The following is a 16,999-nucleotide window of genomic DNA, read 5'->3' on the forward strand; positions in this document are numbered from 1 at the left end:
CGAATGCTTAGTCTTGCTCTTTACTGAACAGTCCAGCAATGCATTTTGTGTGGGTGCCCAAGATATGTTTGTGGGCTCTTTTTGTGATGTACATAGTAAGAATTGAGTTAGAATTGCATGTAAACTTCATCAGATGAGCTGGCCTTAGTCCAAGGGAGACTAAAGTCAATTGTTTGTCTTGTAGTTTTGTCTGTAGCAGATGCTATATTCACTATGGGCTTCATATGCAATACATGGCAGTGCCTCATATATGTGATGGAGTGGTGGTCTCAATTTTGCCCATGATCATGACTTTATCTGCTCTATGGCTTAACATGGACATGGCATTTTGCAGTCTTGCCACACTTTAACTTGGATTGGCCGACCTCATAGATTGTCTTGTAATTTTCATACCATTCTCTCAGTTTAGCAAACTTGCCACTATAGTCGCTTTGTTTTTTTCTTTGATGTAAAGTGTGCTTATGGCCAAAAATCAGAAATGTTCACTGGAAGACTGCATTAAAAGTTTATTGCTGAAAGGCTGACATCCATGAAATGCGTCCGCAATGAGAGGGAGCTGTCCATCAAACTATACAAGCTATAATTCATTCCAAATCTTGTTGGTATATGTTATATTGTAAGGTTACAAGGTGTTGTAAATCAGACGTTCATGAAATGCATTGTGAGCAGCTCGGTGTGCTATCTGCATGGCTATTCACTGCAAGTGGAAATATTAATAGTGCACCTTTCTAATATGAAATAGTTTATATCATGCCGAATAGACTAGATAATGTAGGTCTTTTGCAGTAACTGTTCCCCTCCATATGTACGGATGTCTATTTATAGGTCAAAATGCTCCAAACTCCATTAGATCTCTTAATTAAATGATGTGCTAATCTACAATTATTTTTTCCCTTCACAATCTTTATCACATTTAAAGGGATATTCCAGGCACCATTGTCTGATTAGTGACGTGAATATTTAGTCTATCCCCTCTGTTCCTCCCTATAAATCTACAGTGGTTTCTTGTTTGCTGTGATTGTGTGTGTTTATGTGCATTTTGTCATCACTGCTGTTCACATACACCGCCATGATTTGTTTTAATTCATGAAACCTTACTTTGCGCAAATGGTGTAATTTTGTGGGATTTCCTAAATGAAGCTAAATACTGACTAGCTCTGTCCGAGTCTGTACAACATTTAGCAGGAAGCAGACAGGCACTGCTTCTGTTTATGGGAAATGGGCAAAGTTTACAGTGAAAGTGAGAGCACCAGGATTGGCTGAGAGGTTTAAAGGGAGTTTCACAGCCTAGAGTATCCCTTTAAGTTAAATACTAAGTGATCAGAATTTAGTATACAATCTGGTTAAATTGCAACACTGAATGCAAGTTTTGATTATTATTATTATTATTATTATTTTCTATTTTAGAAGAATAAATATGAAAAATATAATTCAAAATTCTATGTATTTGTATATCTTTTGTGTCTAATGAGACTTGTGTAAGGTATTTTTTGTGCCTAACAATCACTGCTCTGTTTACTATGTACTTTGTATCTGGCGCTGAGCCAACACTTTGTTATTGTACGGAGTTCATAATGGCATTTCAAAAAAAAATGTGTTTCCAAAAAGTACAATCACTGTGATTTTATTATGCTAAAGTATGATATGGGTCATTACATGATGTATTAACACAGCCTAGCATAATGATGACTCCTCCTCTGTTTTGTACCCCGTTACTTTTATTTTTGTCTCATTGAAATTGGGCAGCAACTTATTCTTATTGCTGGTTTCCAGTACTGATTTAATTTTCAATAAAATGCGGAAAATTTTTTTATTCAGGTATTTTAATGGGTGTGGGCCATCTCCCTGTACCCCCCTGTTTGCAGGGTTGGTGTTTTTCAGGGAGTGGCTCAGCCCTCGTGGTATTGATAGATTTGTAGCAAGCCCTGCGTTTTGATAGCTGGAGTTGTCGGACGGGGCACTGGTTTTTCAGGTGCTATTTGTGTTTGTCACGGGGACAACTATTACGGAGGAGTCATCACAGGCTGACCTGTTTATATAAAAGTTTAAATTGTGCTTTAATGACTAATATGTTTTTATTGCTAACCAAATGAAACATTAACTTCTGTGTATGACATTATAATCATTTAGTTATTGATCTGACTCTGGGTCTTTATTTTTATTCTCTTTCTCACAAAGGCTTAACAAAATGCTTGCTATCCTTAGCACCATGAATATTCTTCAACTAAATTTGCTATGATGTTTAGCAAGCCCAAGTTCATTGCATCATGGTAAATGCAGTTCAGAAGTTCCTATCTAACTAGCAATGATTAACTGATTCATTGCTAAACAACAAACATGTTTGGCATCAGAGGATTGTTTGTCTGATAACCCACACAGAGATCTATGAGGCTGAGCAAAACTAGACTGGCATCGCCAAGTTTGGTATGAGTCACCCCTTGTACGTAACCTGGTCAGATTGGCATGCATCCTGCTCTAGATACTGTGGGGCAATGTGATTCCTGTCATAGCCACTAGCAATCGACTGATATTGATTTTTATTTATTTTTTATTTTATTTTTTTTTAGAGCCGATACCGGTATTCTGTGAACTTTCAGGCCGATTACCGATATTCTGTACATTTACCGTATATTTATTTTTTTGCAGATCTTTTTTTTTTTTTTTTTAAATTAAGTGGTAAATGCACAAAATATACATGCCAGTCAGATTTTTTTGGTTTTCAATAATATTTATGTGTGTGTGTAGTGAATGCAATGAGAGTATTTGATTAATAAATGCAGTGTGGGTAGTGGATGCAGTTTGTGTGTAAATATGTGCGGTAGGAACTCCCCCACCCCTTACCGGTTTCTTAGTGCGCCCCCCCGCCCCCCATTTCCCTTAATGTTCCTCTCCCTTCTCTTTTACTGCCCCCCCTCTACCCCAGTGTTCCTTTTCCCTCCCCTGTACCTTAGTGTCCTCCCTTAATGTTCCTCTTTCCCACCCTCCCCTGTCCCATAGTGTCCTTCACCCCCCACCCCTGTCCCATGGTGTCATTTACCCCCCCTTCCCTGTCTTATAGTGGTATTCACCCTCCCTTCTCTTTTACTGCCCCCCTCTACCCCAGTGTTCCTTTTCCCTCCCCTGTACCTTAGTGTCCTCCCTTAATGTTCCTCTCTTCCCACCCTCCCCTGTCCCATAGTGTCATTTACCCCCCCTTCCCTGTCTCATAGTGGTATTCACCCCCCCCCCCTCCCTGTCTCATAGTGTTCTACCACCCCCCGTCCCATAGAGTTTATTAGAGCCCCTCTCTCTCCCCTCCTTGTCCCCGCTCCCTGTTGGGTCTCCTGGTAGCGTGATCGAGCGGAGCAGTGCGTACCACGGTACAGGAGATTCAGTCTCCTGTTCCCCCGGCCGGACTGACGGGAAGTGCTCTCTCAGTGAGCACTTCCTTTCAGTCCAGCCAGGTACAGGAACCATACGTTCCTGTACCGCGGTGTGCTCTGCTCCGCCACACCACACAGAGTGCCTGGCAGGAGGGAGTGTTGTGCGCCCAACTCCTGCCGGTCACTCCGATTTAGCACCCTCCGGGCCAGTGCGCCCTGAGGCGGCTGCCTTATGGACGCGCTGGCCCACCTATTCATTAACGGTATTGCCGGTGATTATCGGCCGATAACGATTACAAAAAAATATATCACAAGTAGCACGTAGCGTAATACAGCATATAGTGTCTGGACACCCAAAGAAGTTTTACGTAATGCACTCACAAACGAATGACAATGTCAGGCTCATCACTCTTCCAGGTATGTAGAATAAAGAAGTCTTCTGTAATAATTCTCCCCTTATACAGGCATGGAGCAAATAAGAGAGACACAATAGTGAAATATTGTATAAACTGGGTACAAGATATTTTATATTGCATTTGCACACACAAAGTGTCAATGGGCACATCTCCAATAACAGTGGTAAAATCGGAGAAGGTGGATCCCCAACTGGATGAAACCCCAATGCACAACAGTGAAGTAAGATAAAACAATTAAAACAAAAAAAAATCTATGGAGAAACCAACAAAGAAATAAAACAAATATAAAGTCCTTTGAATTAACACGTTTTGCCCTGTAAAGGAATTTTTCAGATAGGTTGATCATTAGGTCATTCAGTCCACCTGATGACCAGCCTATTTACACAGTCTTCCAGACACTTGCATACATCCCTCAAGAAGTCCTATACAGGATGAAACGTGTTGGAGGGTGGGAGTGAATAGCTTTTCAACACGGTATAAATATTCATTGAGGATAATAGTTCACTTTTAAACTTGGCTATGGAAAAGGTTGTGAATATGCCTTGGACGCTTAGCTTTTTATTTGACTTGACCATAATATTTTGGGATATGGTAGGTAAGAGGGAGAAGGACACGAGATTAGAATGGACCGGCTAAAGTTGTACGCTGTAGAAGTCAACCAAAATCACAGTATCAGATACGCGAACTCCTATCTTTTGCTATGATGAATGTATACCTTTTATTACTTGAATACTGTATAACAAAGTGCACCTACCAGATCTCCACTGTTTCTTGATTGCAATATAACCCGTATTTATTACCATGCTTTATCAAATCTCAGACCATGTATGTTCTCTCAATAAAAAAATAAAATAAAGATTGTCTTAAAAAAAAAATAAAAAAAAAAATACTTAAGGGTAAAAGTTTCAAATAAGTCTTTAACAGAAACCATATCTTCAGCCCATGGACAGCAGTGTGCGGGTAACAAATGGACTAGGTGAGTGCCTGCAACTGGGGTTATAGGGTACCCAGCACCCTGCCTATTAGATGTCATTTGCTTGAAGGTAAATAGTCCGTTTGTATTATGTGTGACTCTCCACTAGAGGGCAGTCTAGTATTAGTGTTCTCCTGAAACACTAATTACAATAAACTGGGGACCAATTTACTAAAAGCTGAATTTGAGGGACCATGTTTGACCTGCAGTTTGCTTAAAATCGGTTTATTAAATCTAAGATGTGAGGTTTTCAAAGTCGCTGTATTAACTAACGTTATGGAAAAAAAAAACTGAATTAAACCACATTAAGCAGAATGAACCGAATCTTTCTAAACTATCACCGAACTGCGAAGTATTTGTCAAGTAACCCTGAAATCAAACAAATAGGCCGGTTGCTTGGGTAAATCGAGTATATCACTGAATTCTTATTTTGTGTTTCACTGCTTTTATTCTTTATTTTTTTGTTTATTCAGCTTTGTCTGGGATAGGAAGATTATACCTATATTATTATTATTATTATTATTCTTGCCATTTATATAGTGCCAACAGATTCCGTAGCGCTTTACAATATTATGAGAGGGGATTTAACTATAAATAGGACAATTACAAATAAACTTACAGGAACAATAGGTTGAAGAGGACCCTGCTCAATCGAGCTTACATTCCATAGGAGGTGGGGTGAAAAACACATTAGGACAGCAATATTGACAGATACCTATTTTTTTTATCATGCTTGCTTAGTACATTTTAGAACAATAAAAAAAAAAAAACGTGTGTGTTTTTGGAGATGAATGATTTTAAAAGGTGAACACTGGGACTGCTCATGCCCCACACAATGTGCAGTGGGGAGAGTTCACTGGACTCCCTACTAACTGTGATAGGTTGTCACTGTTCAAGCTATGAACAGCTGGGTAGTTTTACCAAGCAGGATTATACCATTGCCCACTATGTGGGAATGTGGTATTTATTTAATTTGATTTTTATTTAGGGCAGAAGCTGCCAGAATCCATTATTAAGCAGGGAGGGCTGGTGTAATTGTCTCCACATTTCCTTGGGTTGGAAAGTGAGTTAATGTAAGTCTGAAGAATGTTACATCTCTAAAAACACAGTTGTAGTGAATTGAAAACTCAATTACTAAATTAATGCCACAATAGCCGAGATGTGACTGTAGTCAGCCTGTCACTCTTTGTAGTGAGGCACTGGCGACTCTAGATAACAAAAGTCAAAACTGGGGCAGCGCTAATAATTTTCACCACTCTATCATATTCATTGTGGTCTTAGGAGGATAAGGGCTGTAATGAGTGCAATTGAGCGATAGGTGTGGGGTAGAGACTGTAGTTGGCACAGGAAATGGATAGGGGCTGTAGTGGGTGTAAGGGAGAGACGGGGCTGTAGTGGGTGTAGGGAAGGGATAGGGGCTGTAGTGGGTGTAAGGGAGAGACGGGGGCAGTAATGGGTGTAGGGAAGGGAGAGACGGGGTGGTAGTGGGTGTAGGGAAGGGATAGGGGCTGTAGTGGGTGTAAGGGAGAGACGGGGGCGGTAGTGGGTGTAGGGAAGGGATAAAGGCTGTAGTGGGTGTAAGGGAGAGACGGGGTGGTAGTGGGTGTAGGGAAGGGATAGGGGCTGTAGTGGGTGTAAGGGAGAGACGGGGGCAGTAATGGGTGTAGGGAAGGGATAGGGGCTGTAGTGGGCTGATTGATATTGGGGGTAGGAGCTGTGATGGGCCATTAGTGAGGGTATAGCTTAATAATAAAAAAAGATAATTATTCACCACTCCCTGAGCCTTACCTTTGGCTATGGAGGGGAGACTATACCTGATGGGTGGAGACAGCTCTTTCTGGCTGGACCATGTTGTTTCTTAGTGTTGCCATGACAATGCTCTGAAACAGTAGAAGGATGGATATCAAAATCGTCATCAGGGTGATCTGGCCAGTGGGGAAAATCTTTGATGGGGGGGGTGGGGGGGTGGGGGGGAGTGGGGGGGGGGGGTGGGGGGGGAGCAAAGTGAGGCCGATGTAAGTAAGGCCTTAGGGCCTGGTGTAGAGGATCTTCATTATTCTTTGCCCATTCTGACAGAAGCTATAAAATGTTGAGATCGATTTCTCTATCCAGCCTCTGCAACCTGAGAGTGGTTCTTGTCAGATCAGTCACACTTCAATAGGAAGTAGTGTAAGGGGGAGACATGCCAGGGGAAAAGGGGGTGACGGACACAAAAGCAGAGTATGAAGGCAAAAGGGGGCTAAGACACACATGGTGCGATAAGAGGAGGAAAAGAGGTTTAGAAACCATGGGGAGTTAAGTGGGATTATGTGGGTCACAGTTTTGTAAATTTACTTTTGTCTTTCCACAGTTTCTATAAAAATAGGTGGAAAATAACAAGCTTTAGACAGTATGTAGTGTAGCTTGCAATAGTTCAAACACATGGTCTGAAATGTTACTGTAAAAGCAAAAATGCTAATATTTTAATGTTTTTTTTTTCTTCACATACAGTAAATGTGACAAAAATAGATAAAAATGGTCAGATACATTGCTTATAGCATTTTGTAAGGACTACAAAGACATTGCTATTAGTACAGCTTACTAAAATTCCAACAGAATGAGAACATATGCACTGCGCATAATGTGCAGATACAGTAAATACCGCTAAATCATATTTTTCTAAAATAAGTATATTTAAAATTGCCATAGCTATCTTTTCAATTTCTGCAGTGCTAATGAAATGCTATCTAAAATGGGAGTGGTATGACCCATTGAAACTTCCTGTACTGTTTGGAAGCCAGAGGTGAACTGACAATTTCAGCAAACTTGCAGGCATTATATTAGTGACTTCGGGCAGACAAATTTGTTCCTCTACAGCCTGGTAATCATAACAAGAGTATAAGTGAGGGTAAAGGACGTTTTATGGTCTAAATTTCATTCTGCAAAATACATGAAAATAAAAACTTTTATACTCTTCTTGTATTGGAGTGGTTAAAATAGCATAACATTTGTGTGAAAAATTATGAATAGCAAGCATGATGATGATATTAGTGGAATTTCTATAGAAATTACATTAGCTCACTTGTACCAGGACTGGGAGGGAGCAGGTTAAAGGGACACATTCTGCTTGAGCTAAACCCTTCCATAATGCCTTGTATAAAACAGCCAAGTTTTCGTTTACTTAAGGGATCTGTTTGGATTTACCCCATCTTTCTTTTTGCTTTACACTCACACACTACTCTGTTATGGAACTAACCTAGATAAAAACAATATAAATCAGATAAAGGAAATCACACCGTTGCCATATCAACAAGGCAATTTATCGTCAATAGAGCTCTTATACAGTTATCATATAAATAGATCAGTATAGTTTAGATTTAGCAATACATACATTTAGCTATATGGTCTATAGTTCAGATACAACAATTCATACATTTAGCTATACGGGCCTATATGTCAGATATGTTAATACATACATTTAGCCAAATGGTCTATAACTCGGATATAGCAATACATACATTTACAGTTAGGGGGAAAAAGTATTTGTTCCTCTGCTGATTTTGAACATTTCCCCACTGACAAAGAATTGATCAGTCTATAATTTTAATGGTAGGTGTATTTTAACAGTGAGAGACAGAATAACAAAAAAAATGGAAAATGCATGTCAGAAATGTTATAAATTGATTTTCATGCTAATGAGTGAAATAAGTATTTGATCCCCTATCAATCAGCAAGATTTCTGGCTCCCAGGTGTCTATTATATAGTTAACGAGCTGAGATTAGGAGCACTCTCCTAAAGGGAGTGCTCCTAATCTCCGCTCATTACCTGTATAAAAGACACCTGTCCACAGAAGCAATAAATTAATCAGCTTCCAAACTCTCCACCATGGCCAAGACTAAAGGGCTGTCCAAGGATATCAAGGACAAGATTGTAGACCTACACATGGCTGGAATGGACTACACGACCATCGCCAAGCAGCTTGGTGAGAAGGTGCGAGTATTTGCAAATGGAAGAAACACAAAATAACTGCCAGTCTCCCTCAGTCTTGTGCTCCATGCAAGATCTCACCTCGTGGAGTTTCAATGATCATGAGAACAGTGAGGAATCAGCCCAGAACTACACGGGAGGATCTTGTTAATGATCTCAAGGCAGCTGGGACCGTAGGCACCAAAAACCAATTGGTAACACACTACGCCGTGAAATCCTGCAGCTCCCGAAAGGTCCCCTTGCTCAAGAAAGCACATGTACAGGCCTGTCTGAAGTTTGCCAATGAACATCTGAATGATTCAGAGGAGAACTGATTGAAAGTGTTGTGGTCAGATGAGACCAAAATCAAGCTATTTTCATCAACTCAACTCGCTGTGTTTGGAGGAGGAGGAATGGGTCGTGGATGGGTATTCCAGCATGACAATGACCCAAAACACACAGCCAAGGCAACAAATGAGTGGGGCAAGTAGAAGCACATTAAGGTCCTGGAGTGGTCTAGCCAGTCACCAGACCTTAATCCTATAGAAAATCTGTGGAGGGAGATGAAGGTTCGAGTTGCCAGACTTCAGCCTCGAAACCTAAATGACTTGTAGAGGATCTGCAAAGAGGTGTGGGACAAAATCCCTCCTGAGATGTGTGCAAACCTGGTAACCAACTACAAGAAACGTCTGACCTCTGTGATTGCCAACAAGGGTTTTCCCACCAAGTACTAAGTCGAAGGGGTCCAATACTTATTTCACTCATTGACATGCAAATCAATTTATAAAATTTTTGACGTGCGTTTTTTTGGGTTATTCTGTCTCTCATTGTTAAAATACACCTACCATTAAAATTATAGACTGATCTGAAAGCAACCACCTTTGTCATGGGCAACAGAGCCAGCAAAACTCTGGCTCAAAGACTCAGCGACAAACAAGCTCAAACCAGAATCCCGTACCTGCTCTCCCCCCAGGGACAGAAACTGATCCAACCCACACAAATTTGCAATGAATTTGCAACTTACTATAGCTCCCTATATAATCTAAAAGACAACCCACAAGTACCCCAGCCGACCCAGAGCTCCATCACAGAGTACCTCCCCAGAATCGACATGCCTAAACTACAAACACACCAAATTGCCCGCTTGCGACTCCCATTACTACCCAAGAGGTAACACAGATCATCGAGTCCATGCCAAAAGGCAAAGCCCTGGGTCCTCTACAGTCTGGTAATCATAACAAGAGTATAAGTGATGGTATCGAGTCCATGCCAAAAGGCAAAGCCCCGGGCCCTGATGGCCTCACTAACCTGTACTATTCCACCTTTAAGGACATACTAAGCCCAGCAGGGAACCCTGCCACCTGAATTCCTAGCGGCACATATTATAACCTTGCCCAAACCAGGAAAACCACCAACGGTTTGTCCAAATTTTAGACCTATCTCCCTACTAAACGCCGATGCTAAATTGTATGCTAAAATCTACGCGGTTAGGCTCAAAACACTCCTGCCTAGCTTGATCACGACAGACCAAGTGGGATTTGTGGCGGGTAGACAGGGCCCAGACAACTCCCGGAAAGTACTTGACATCCTCCACTACCTTACCCGCTCCAAGTTGCCGAGCACGTTACTATCCCTAGACAGGGCCGCCATCAGGGGGTGACAACTGTGACAGTTGTCACGGGCCCGGCGGCCCTGGGGGGCCCGGCCGCCCGGGCCCCACGTGGAGCGGCGAAACTGCCGCAGGTGCATCTGCACTGGGGCCCATCAGGTGGCCCAAGCATTTAGGGCCACCCGATGGGCCCTATATCTTCAGGGGCCCGGTCAGCGCTGCGGCCGGGTAATTGCGCGACCGGGCCCCTTTAAAAAAATTTGCCGCCACACCGCAAGTGCTACTGGGAGGAAGTGACGGCCGGTCACTTCCTCCCAGCTAACTCCGCGCGGGGGGAGAGGCAGAGGAGAGGAGAGGAGTTGAGATGAGAAGAGAGGACAGGACAGGACAGGACACCAGAGGACACCAGAGGCATCCACTCCCATCATCCCCAGCCACCCTCCTGCAACTTAAAGGTAAGATGAGGGTGGCTGGTAAATGAGGTGTGTGTGTGTATATGTATATGTATGTGCATGTATGTATGTATGTATGTCTGTGTGTGTATATGTATGTGCATGTATGTATGTCAGTATGTATGTCTGTGTGTGTATATGTATATGTATGTGTCTGCATGTATGTATGTCAGTATGTATGTCTGTGTGTGTATATGTATGTGTCTGCATGTATGTATGTCAGTATGTATGTCTGTGTGTGTATATGTATATGTATGTGTCTGCATGTATGTATGTATGTATGTATGCCAGTATGTATGTCTGTGTGTGTATATGTCAGTCTGTATATAAGGACCTAACTAATCCTGTATTGTTTATGCAAGCAGGACATAGGTTGTTCATGATACATAATAAGAGACTCTTAACACTGTTGGGACTGAAATATTTACTCAAGTGATTATCTTATGGACTGTTATATTTATATGGCTTGAGAGACTGAGAAGCAATGTATCTGCTGTTCCCTATATGTCTTTAACGATTTGCATACTTGGGTATAGGAAAAGTATAATTCATATTGGCACTTTATATTTATATTTATTTTTATTCATTGTTATTTAACTTTTTAAGCTCCCGGATACCCACATTTACTGTGTACTGTTTGCAAGTTTTTATAGGATTTGGTGAACTCTTATTCTTCCAGTTTTAGAGCTTAAATACTGTCCCTCTGTCTTATTCCCTCTTTTCCACTTCCTGCTACACTCACTCTGTAAATATCAGGATTATATATCCAGTATGTATATATATATATATATGTCTAAATGTATGTCTGTTTGTCAGTATGTATGTTTGTCTGTGTGTGTATGTCAGTATGCATGTATGTCTGTGTGTGTATGTCTGTATGTGTGTCTGTGTGATGTATGTCTGTCTGTGTGATGTATGTCTGTATGTATGTCTGTGTGATGTATGTGTATGTATGTCTGTATGTATGTCTGTGTGATGTATGTGTATGTATGTCTGTATGTGTGCGTGTATGTAAGTATGTATATATGTCTGTGTGTGTGTGTGTATGTCAGTATGTCTGTATGTGTGTGTGTATGTCAGTATGTATGTATGTCTGTATGTATGTATGTCTGTGTGTGTGTATGTCAGTATCTATGTATATATCTATCTATTAGCATGAATGTAAGTACGCATGCATGTCTGTGTGTGTGTATGTCAGTAGGTCTGTATGTATCTGTGTATGTATATATCTATCTATCTGTGTGTGTATGTATGTATGTATATCAGTATGTATGTATGTCAAAATGTACGTACGTTTTTGTATGTATATTTGTAAGTCAGTTTGTATGTATATCTGTTTTTCAGTATGTATGTATGTATGTCTATGTCAGTATGTGTGTGTATCTGTGTATGTGTCTAAACGTGTGTATGTCTGTTTCAGTATTTGTGTATCTTTCTCTGTGTGTGTCTGTGTCCTTTTGTGTCTGTGTGTGTGTATTCCTGTGGGCGGGATTTGGAGGCGGGGCTTGGAGGCAGGCACCGGGGGCCCAGACCTTGAGCTTTGTTAGGGGCCCCACAATTTCTGATGGCGGCCCTGTCCCTAGACGCTGAGAAGGCGTTTGACCGACTCAATTGGCAATTCCTCCATGAAGTACTGATGAGAGACAGGTTCCCACCAGACTTCCAAAACATGGTAAGTGCCCTGTACAGCACCCCATCGGCCACGGTATTAACTTCAGGATTCAGCTCTGCCCCCTTCACAATCACCAACGGCACCAGACAGGGATGCCCCCTGTCTCCCTTACTATGCGTGCTAGCGCTGGAACCGTTAGCGATAGCCATCCGAAGTAACCAAAATATTAAGGGGATAACCATAGGGGACAGGGAATACACGCTAAATCTGTTCGCGGACGATATTCTCCGCACACTTTCCAACCCAACAATTTCACTCCCCAACCTCCACAAAGAAATACAGGAATACAGCAAGCACTCAGATTACCAACTAAACCTGACCAAAACTCAAGCCATGTGCATAAACATGTCAAAAGCAGAGGAGGAACTATATAAGCTCAACTTCCACTATGACTGGAGGGACGACTACTTAACATTCTTAGGCGTTAAGCTAATGAAACACCATTCTGGCTTATTCGCTGCCAACTATGTCAAGCTCCTCAAAGAAGTGGAACAAACGTTGCACTCATGGCAAAACAAATTCCTCTCATGGCTAGGTCATATAGCGGCCATCAAAATGATGATTCTACCAAAAATCCTCTACATGTTTCGCTCCCTACAAATACCCATACAGCAGTCATACTTACAAAGACTACAATCCCTCCTGATTAGATTCAGCTGGGGAGGGAAACACCCCAGGGTCCCACGTGCCTTACTAATGCGCCAGCCAGAGAAGGGCAGCTTGGGATTCCCAAACCTTAAGGCATACTACCAAGCAACACAAATCGCCAACATACTCCATATGCACTCCACCACATACACCCCCCAATGGATCCCCATTGAAGCAAGCTGCGGAGGAGTGACAGACCTCACAGCAGCTATGTGGACGCCTAAGAAGCTGCGCAACACACCCCGGAGCACCCTGCCCACCACAAAACTACAATACAACATATGGGACAACCACAGGGCCGCATTTTGCTCCGCTAGACCGTGGTCGATGGCAATGCCATTAAAAACGATCGCACTCTACAATAATACATTCCCATATAGAGCATGACAAGCTTGCAACCTCACACACCTACACCAAATCTGCACCAAACAGGGGCCACACCCGCTCTCGACATTGCAATCCACATACAACATCCCAACACAGCTTACATTCTCATACTGGCAACTGAAAGCACTCTTAGTCAGCACTACAGGTAACGAACCATCACCCCAATTTGACTCCAACCTCACACCATTTGAAAAAATGTGCCTCCACCTAATCCCCACCCAAAACACATTGTCAGTGTGCTATAGACACATCAATGCACACAAGCCAGATCCGCAGTGGCAGTTCAAACAGGACTGGCACAGAGATATAGGTAGAGCCCTCACGCCAGACGAATGGAACAGCATATACGCCAATCATAAGGGACTCACAACGTGCGCCTCACACCTAGAGGCCTCACGTAAAATACTATATAGATGGTACATGGTACCTACAAGGCTTAAGAAAATCTATCCCAACATGAGTGATAAGTGCTGGATGTGCCAGACCCAGATAGGGACCATGCTCCACATTTGGTGGACCTGCACCTTGGTTCAGCCGTACTGGACACAAACAGCAGGGTTGATAAGAGGGGCTACAGGATGCATCCTCGAACACAATGCTGAAATATTCTTACTTAAACTCTTGCCCACCAACATACCCCACTGTATAACCAAACTGATATTCCTCACACTCTCCTCAGCGTCCATCTTACTGGCAAAACAATGGAAAAAAACCCAGATCCCCTCTATGGCAGAGGTGAAAGCGATGGTCGCTGCCACCCTGGACTATGAGGTGATTCTATGGAACCAAACAAAAATGGGTAAAGGGAGCGCCACAACGAAAGCAATATGGGCCACATACACGGCAAAGAGGGACCTACAAGTTGTAGCTAGGGACAACGCCAGCGACGACACAGAGGCATGACAATTGAAGATCTATGGTTCACAGAGGACACACTAGATATACCAGTTAACCCAGTTACTCGCCCCCCCCATGTTCAGCCCTCCTTCCACCCCCCCTTTTTTTTTTCCTTCCACTTTTCTACTTTTTATCTTACATATCTACTCCCACTCAGGGGAACACACCTGAAGATCAGCCTCCTCACGCCTACGAAGGAAAATGGTATCAAGGTGACACACACTATACGCAAACCGACAGGCCTACTAGCTGCAGCCACAGCAGTCCGCAAAGGAAATGTTAACCTATAGGTCACAGTTTATTGGCAATAATGTTCTCTCTTTCCACGTTCGCATACCACACGCACTTCTAGAGAGGGGATGAGTACTCCCAATATGCGATCAGACAATGTACCGCATGGTGGGGGCAATAGCTAATACTCTGTTCTGAAATGTTGACGTGTTATGACATGTGTATAAATCACTCTACCCACCAGACACACCTGGTGCAGGAATTGTATGTAACCAAACAGAAATGTCACTCACTGTATAAATGTCACAGAATGATGTACAACAGCTAAGATGACAAACCTATTGAACTTAACGCTTGTTCCCCTGGACCCCTTTCCTTTCTGTACCCCTCAGAGTCTTTTTGTTCACCAAAACAAAAATAAAAATTGTCAAATTGAAAAAAAAAATTATAGACTGGTAATTTCTTTGTCAGTGGGAAAACATTCAAAATCAGCAGGGGATCATATATTTTCCCCCTCACTGTAGCTATATGGGTCTAAAGCTCAAATATTGCAATACATACATTTAGCTATATGGTCTATATCTTAGATATATTAATACATACATTTAGCTATATGGTCTATAGCTCATATATAGCATATTTTGGTCAGTATATGTCTGATATAATAATATATATTGGTCAGTATAGCTCTGATATGCAGCTCTCATCCATCGATCACTGATAAATCACTGAGGGTTTCTCACTATCCCCACTTTAGGAATACAAATATTGTAGGAATAAGTCATTGTTGTCTACATTTGCCCGCATGGCACTATGCCTGCTGACTGCCACCAGACAGAACCAAGAGTGATCTGAAAGCATTGCTCCGTCTTCAATAACCGGCTTTTAAATCAAACAAAACATCTTCGAATGCATTCTAAAAACATCCATTTACTTCCTCTTCGTGTACTGTTTGAGGATCCCAGGACATAAACAAGAAATATCTCGATTGACTTTTAAACTGGTAAAACACTCTAGCTTCTCTAAAATAATATTTTTACCTACATTAACGTAGTTGTGATTTAAATTACTGAGTGCCGGGGAAGGGAGGAAAACACTCCATCAGAGTTCATTCGTTAACTAGAAATTGTAGAAAACGAACCAGGAATTCCGACGTAGGCCAACTCAATAACTGTAAACATTGTCAACCTCTGTTATTTTTTCTGCCCAGGTATTTAACCACAACATTTGCTATCGAGATGGTCAATTCTCCACAATCCCAGGTTTAGTGAATAGATCAAAATATGTCTGTATTTTCCATAAAGCATTGAACTTCATCCGAGCCCCTGGTATTTACTGGGTTAATAGATGGACACCCTGTCCTTTAAAATGAGCATTTAAACTGCCTGTATTCTGTAATGAGGACTGTGCCAGACAGATTGCAATGGAACAGGTGGTAAAAGAATGATGGACGAGATCGAGAAAGGAATCTCAAACACCCCTGGCCTACGGACACCTCCATGTAATGGCCTTCTCAATTTTTCCATTCACTTCACATATTATATTTAGAGTTTCAAAGATTTTTTTTTTTAAATCCACGTTGCAGGAAAATAATGGAATTTATTCATTAAACATTAGACTTGCACAGGCGGAAATTTACAGTTTGTCCAAATTAATTCGTACGAAAATAAATTTGAATTTGGGAGCTATCTACTAAGCAGCTGAAAGATCGTACTTAAGAAAAGCCCTCCCTCTTCATCTTGGTCTTCAAGCTGTTTAGTAGATTGTTCCATTATTTGGGCATTGACATATTTAAGCATGCCAAATTAGGGAGCTATCTACTAAACACAACAGCTGCCTAATTTGGTAGTGGTACCTTTAAGCTCATCAAGATTGATTATTTCAGCTGAGGAGGGCGGTGGGTTATAAGGCAAGTAAATGTATCTTTTAAACCCACAAGGGGGCAGATACCTACATAGGTAATGTAAGACTATGGCGTTAGACATACATCTTTGTTTTCCTAATGCTATAGTGTTCCTTAAATGCTTGGATTCTCATTCACTAAATATTGAAGTTTGGTGAATAGAAAACCAGTTTTGCAAATTTTAACTTAAAATTATATACTGTAGTATACAGTATATAAGTTTTTCCCGTCGAAATAGACTTTTTTGCAATTAGGTTTGTACTGAGCTAAACAAACCAGGAAGTAAGAGGACCAGTTGTCTGATTGACGGCCGGGGTTTTTGTTTTTGAAAATTGAAAATTTCTATTGAAATCTGCACTTTTTGTAAAATGAAGAAAGAGCACACACTCTTCACACATAAAGCTTTTCAGCAAGCTAAAGTGCTTTGGTTGTCTGGAGTGCCCCTTTAATGCAATAAAAATAAAAAGAAAAGAAATAGAAACATAAATTAAACTAGTTACCTA

This window comes from Pelobates fuscus, chromosome 4 (assembly GCF_036172605.1).
Source record: "Pelobates fuscus isolate aPelFus1 chromosome 4, aPelFus1.pri, whole genome shotgun sequence".
In the NCBI taxonomy this organism is placed as follows: Eukaryota; Metazoa; Chordata; class Amphibia; order Anura; family Pelobatidae; genus Pelobates; species Pelobates fuscus.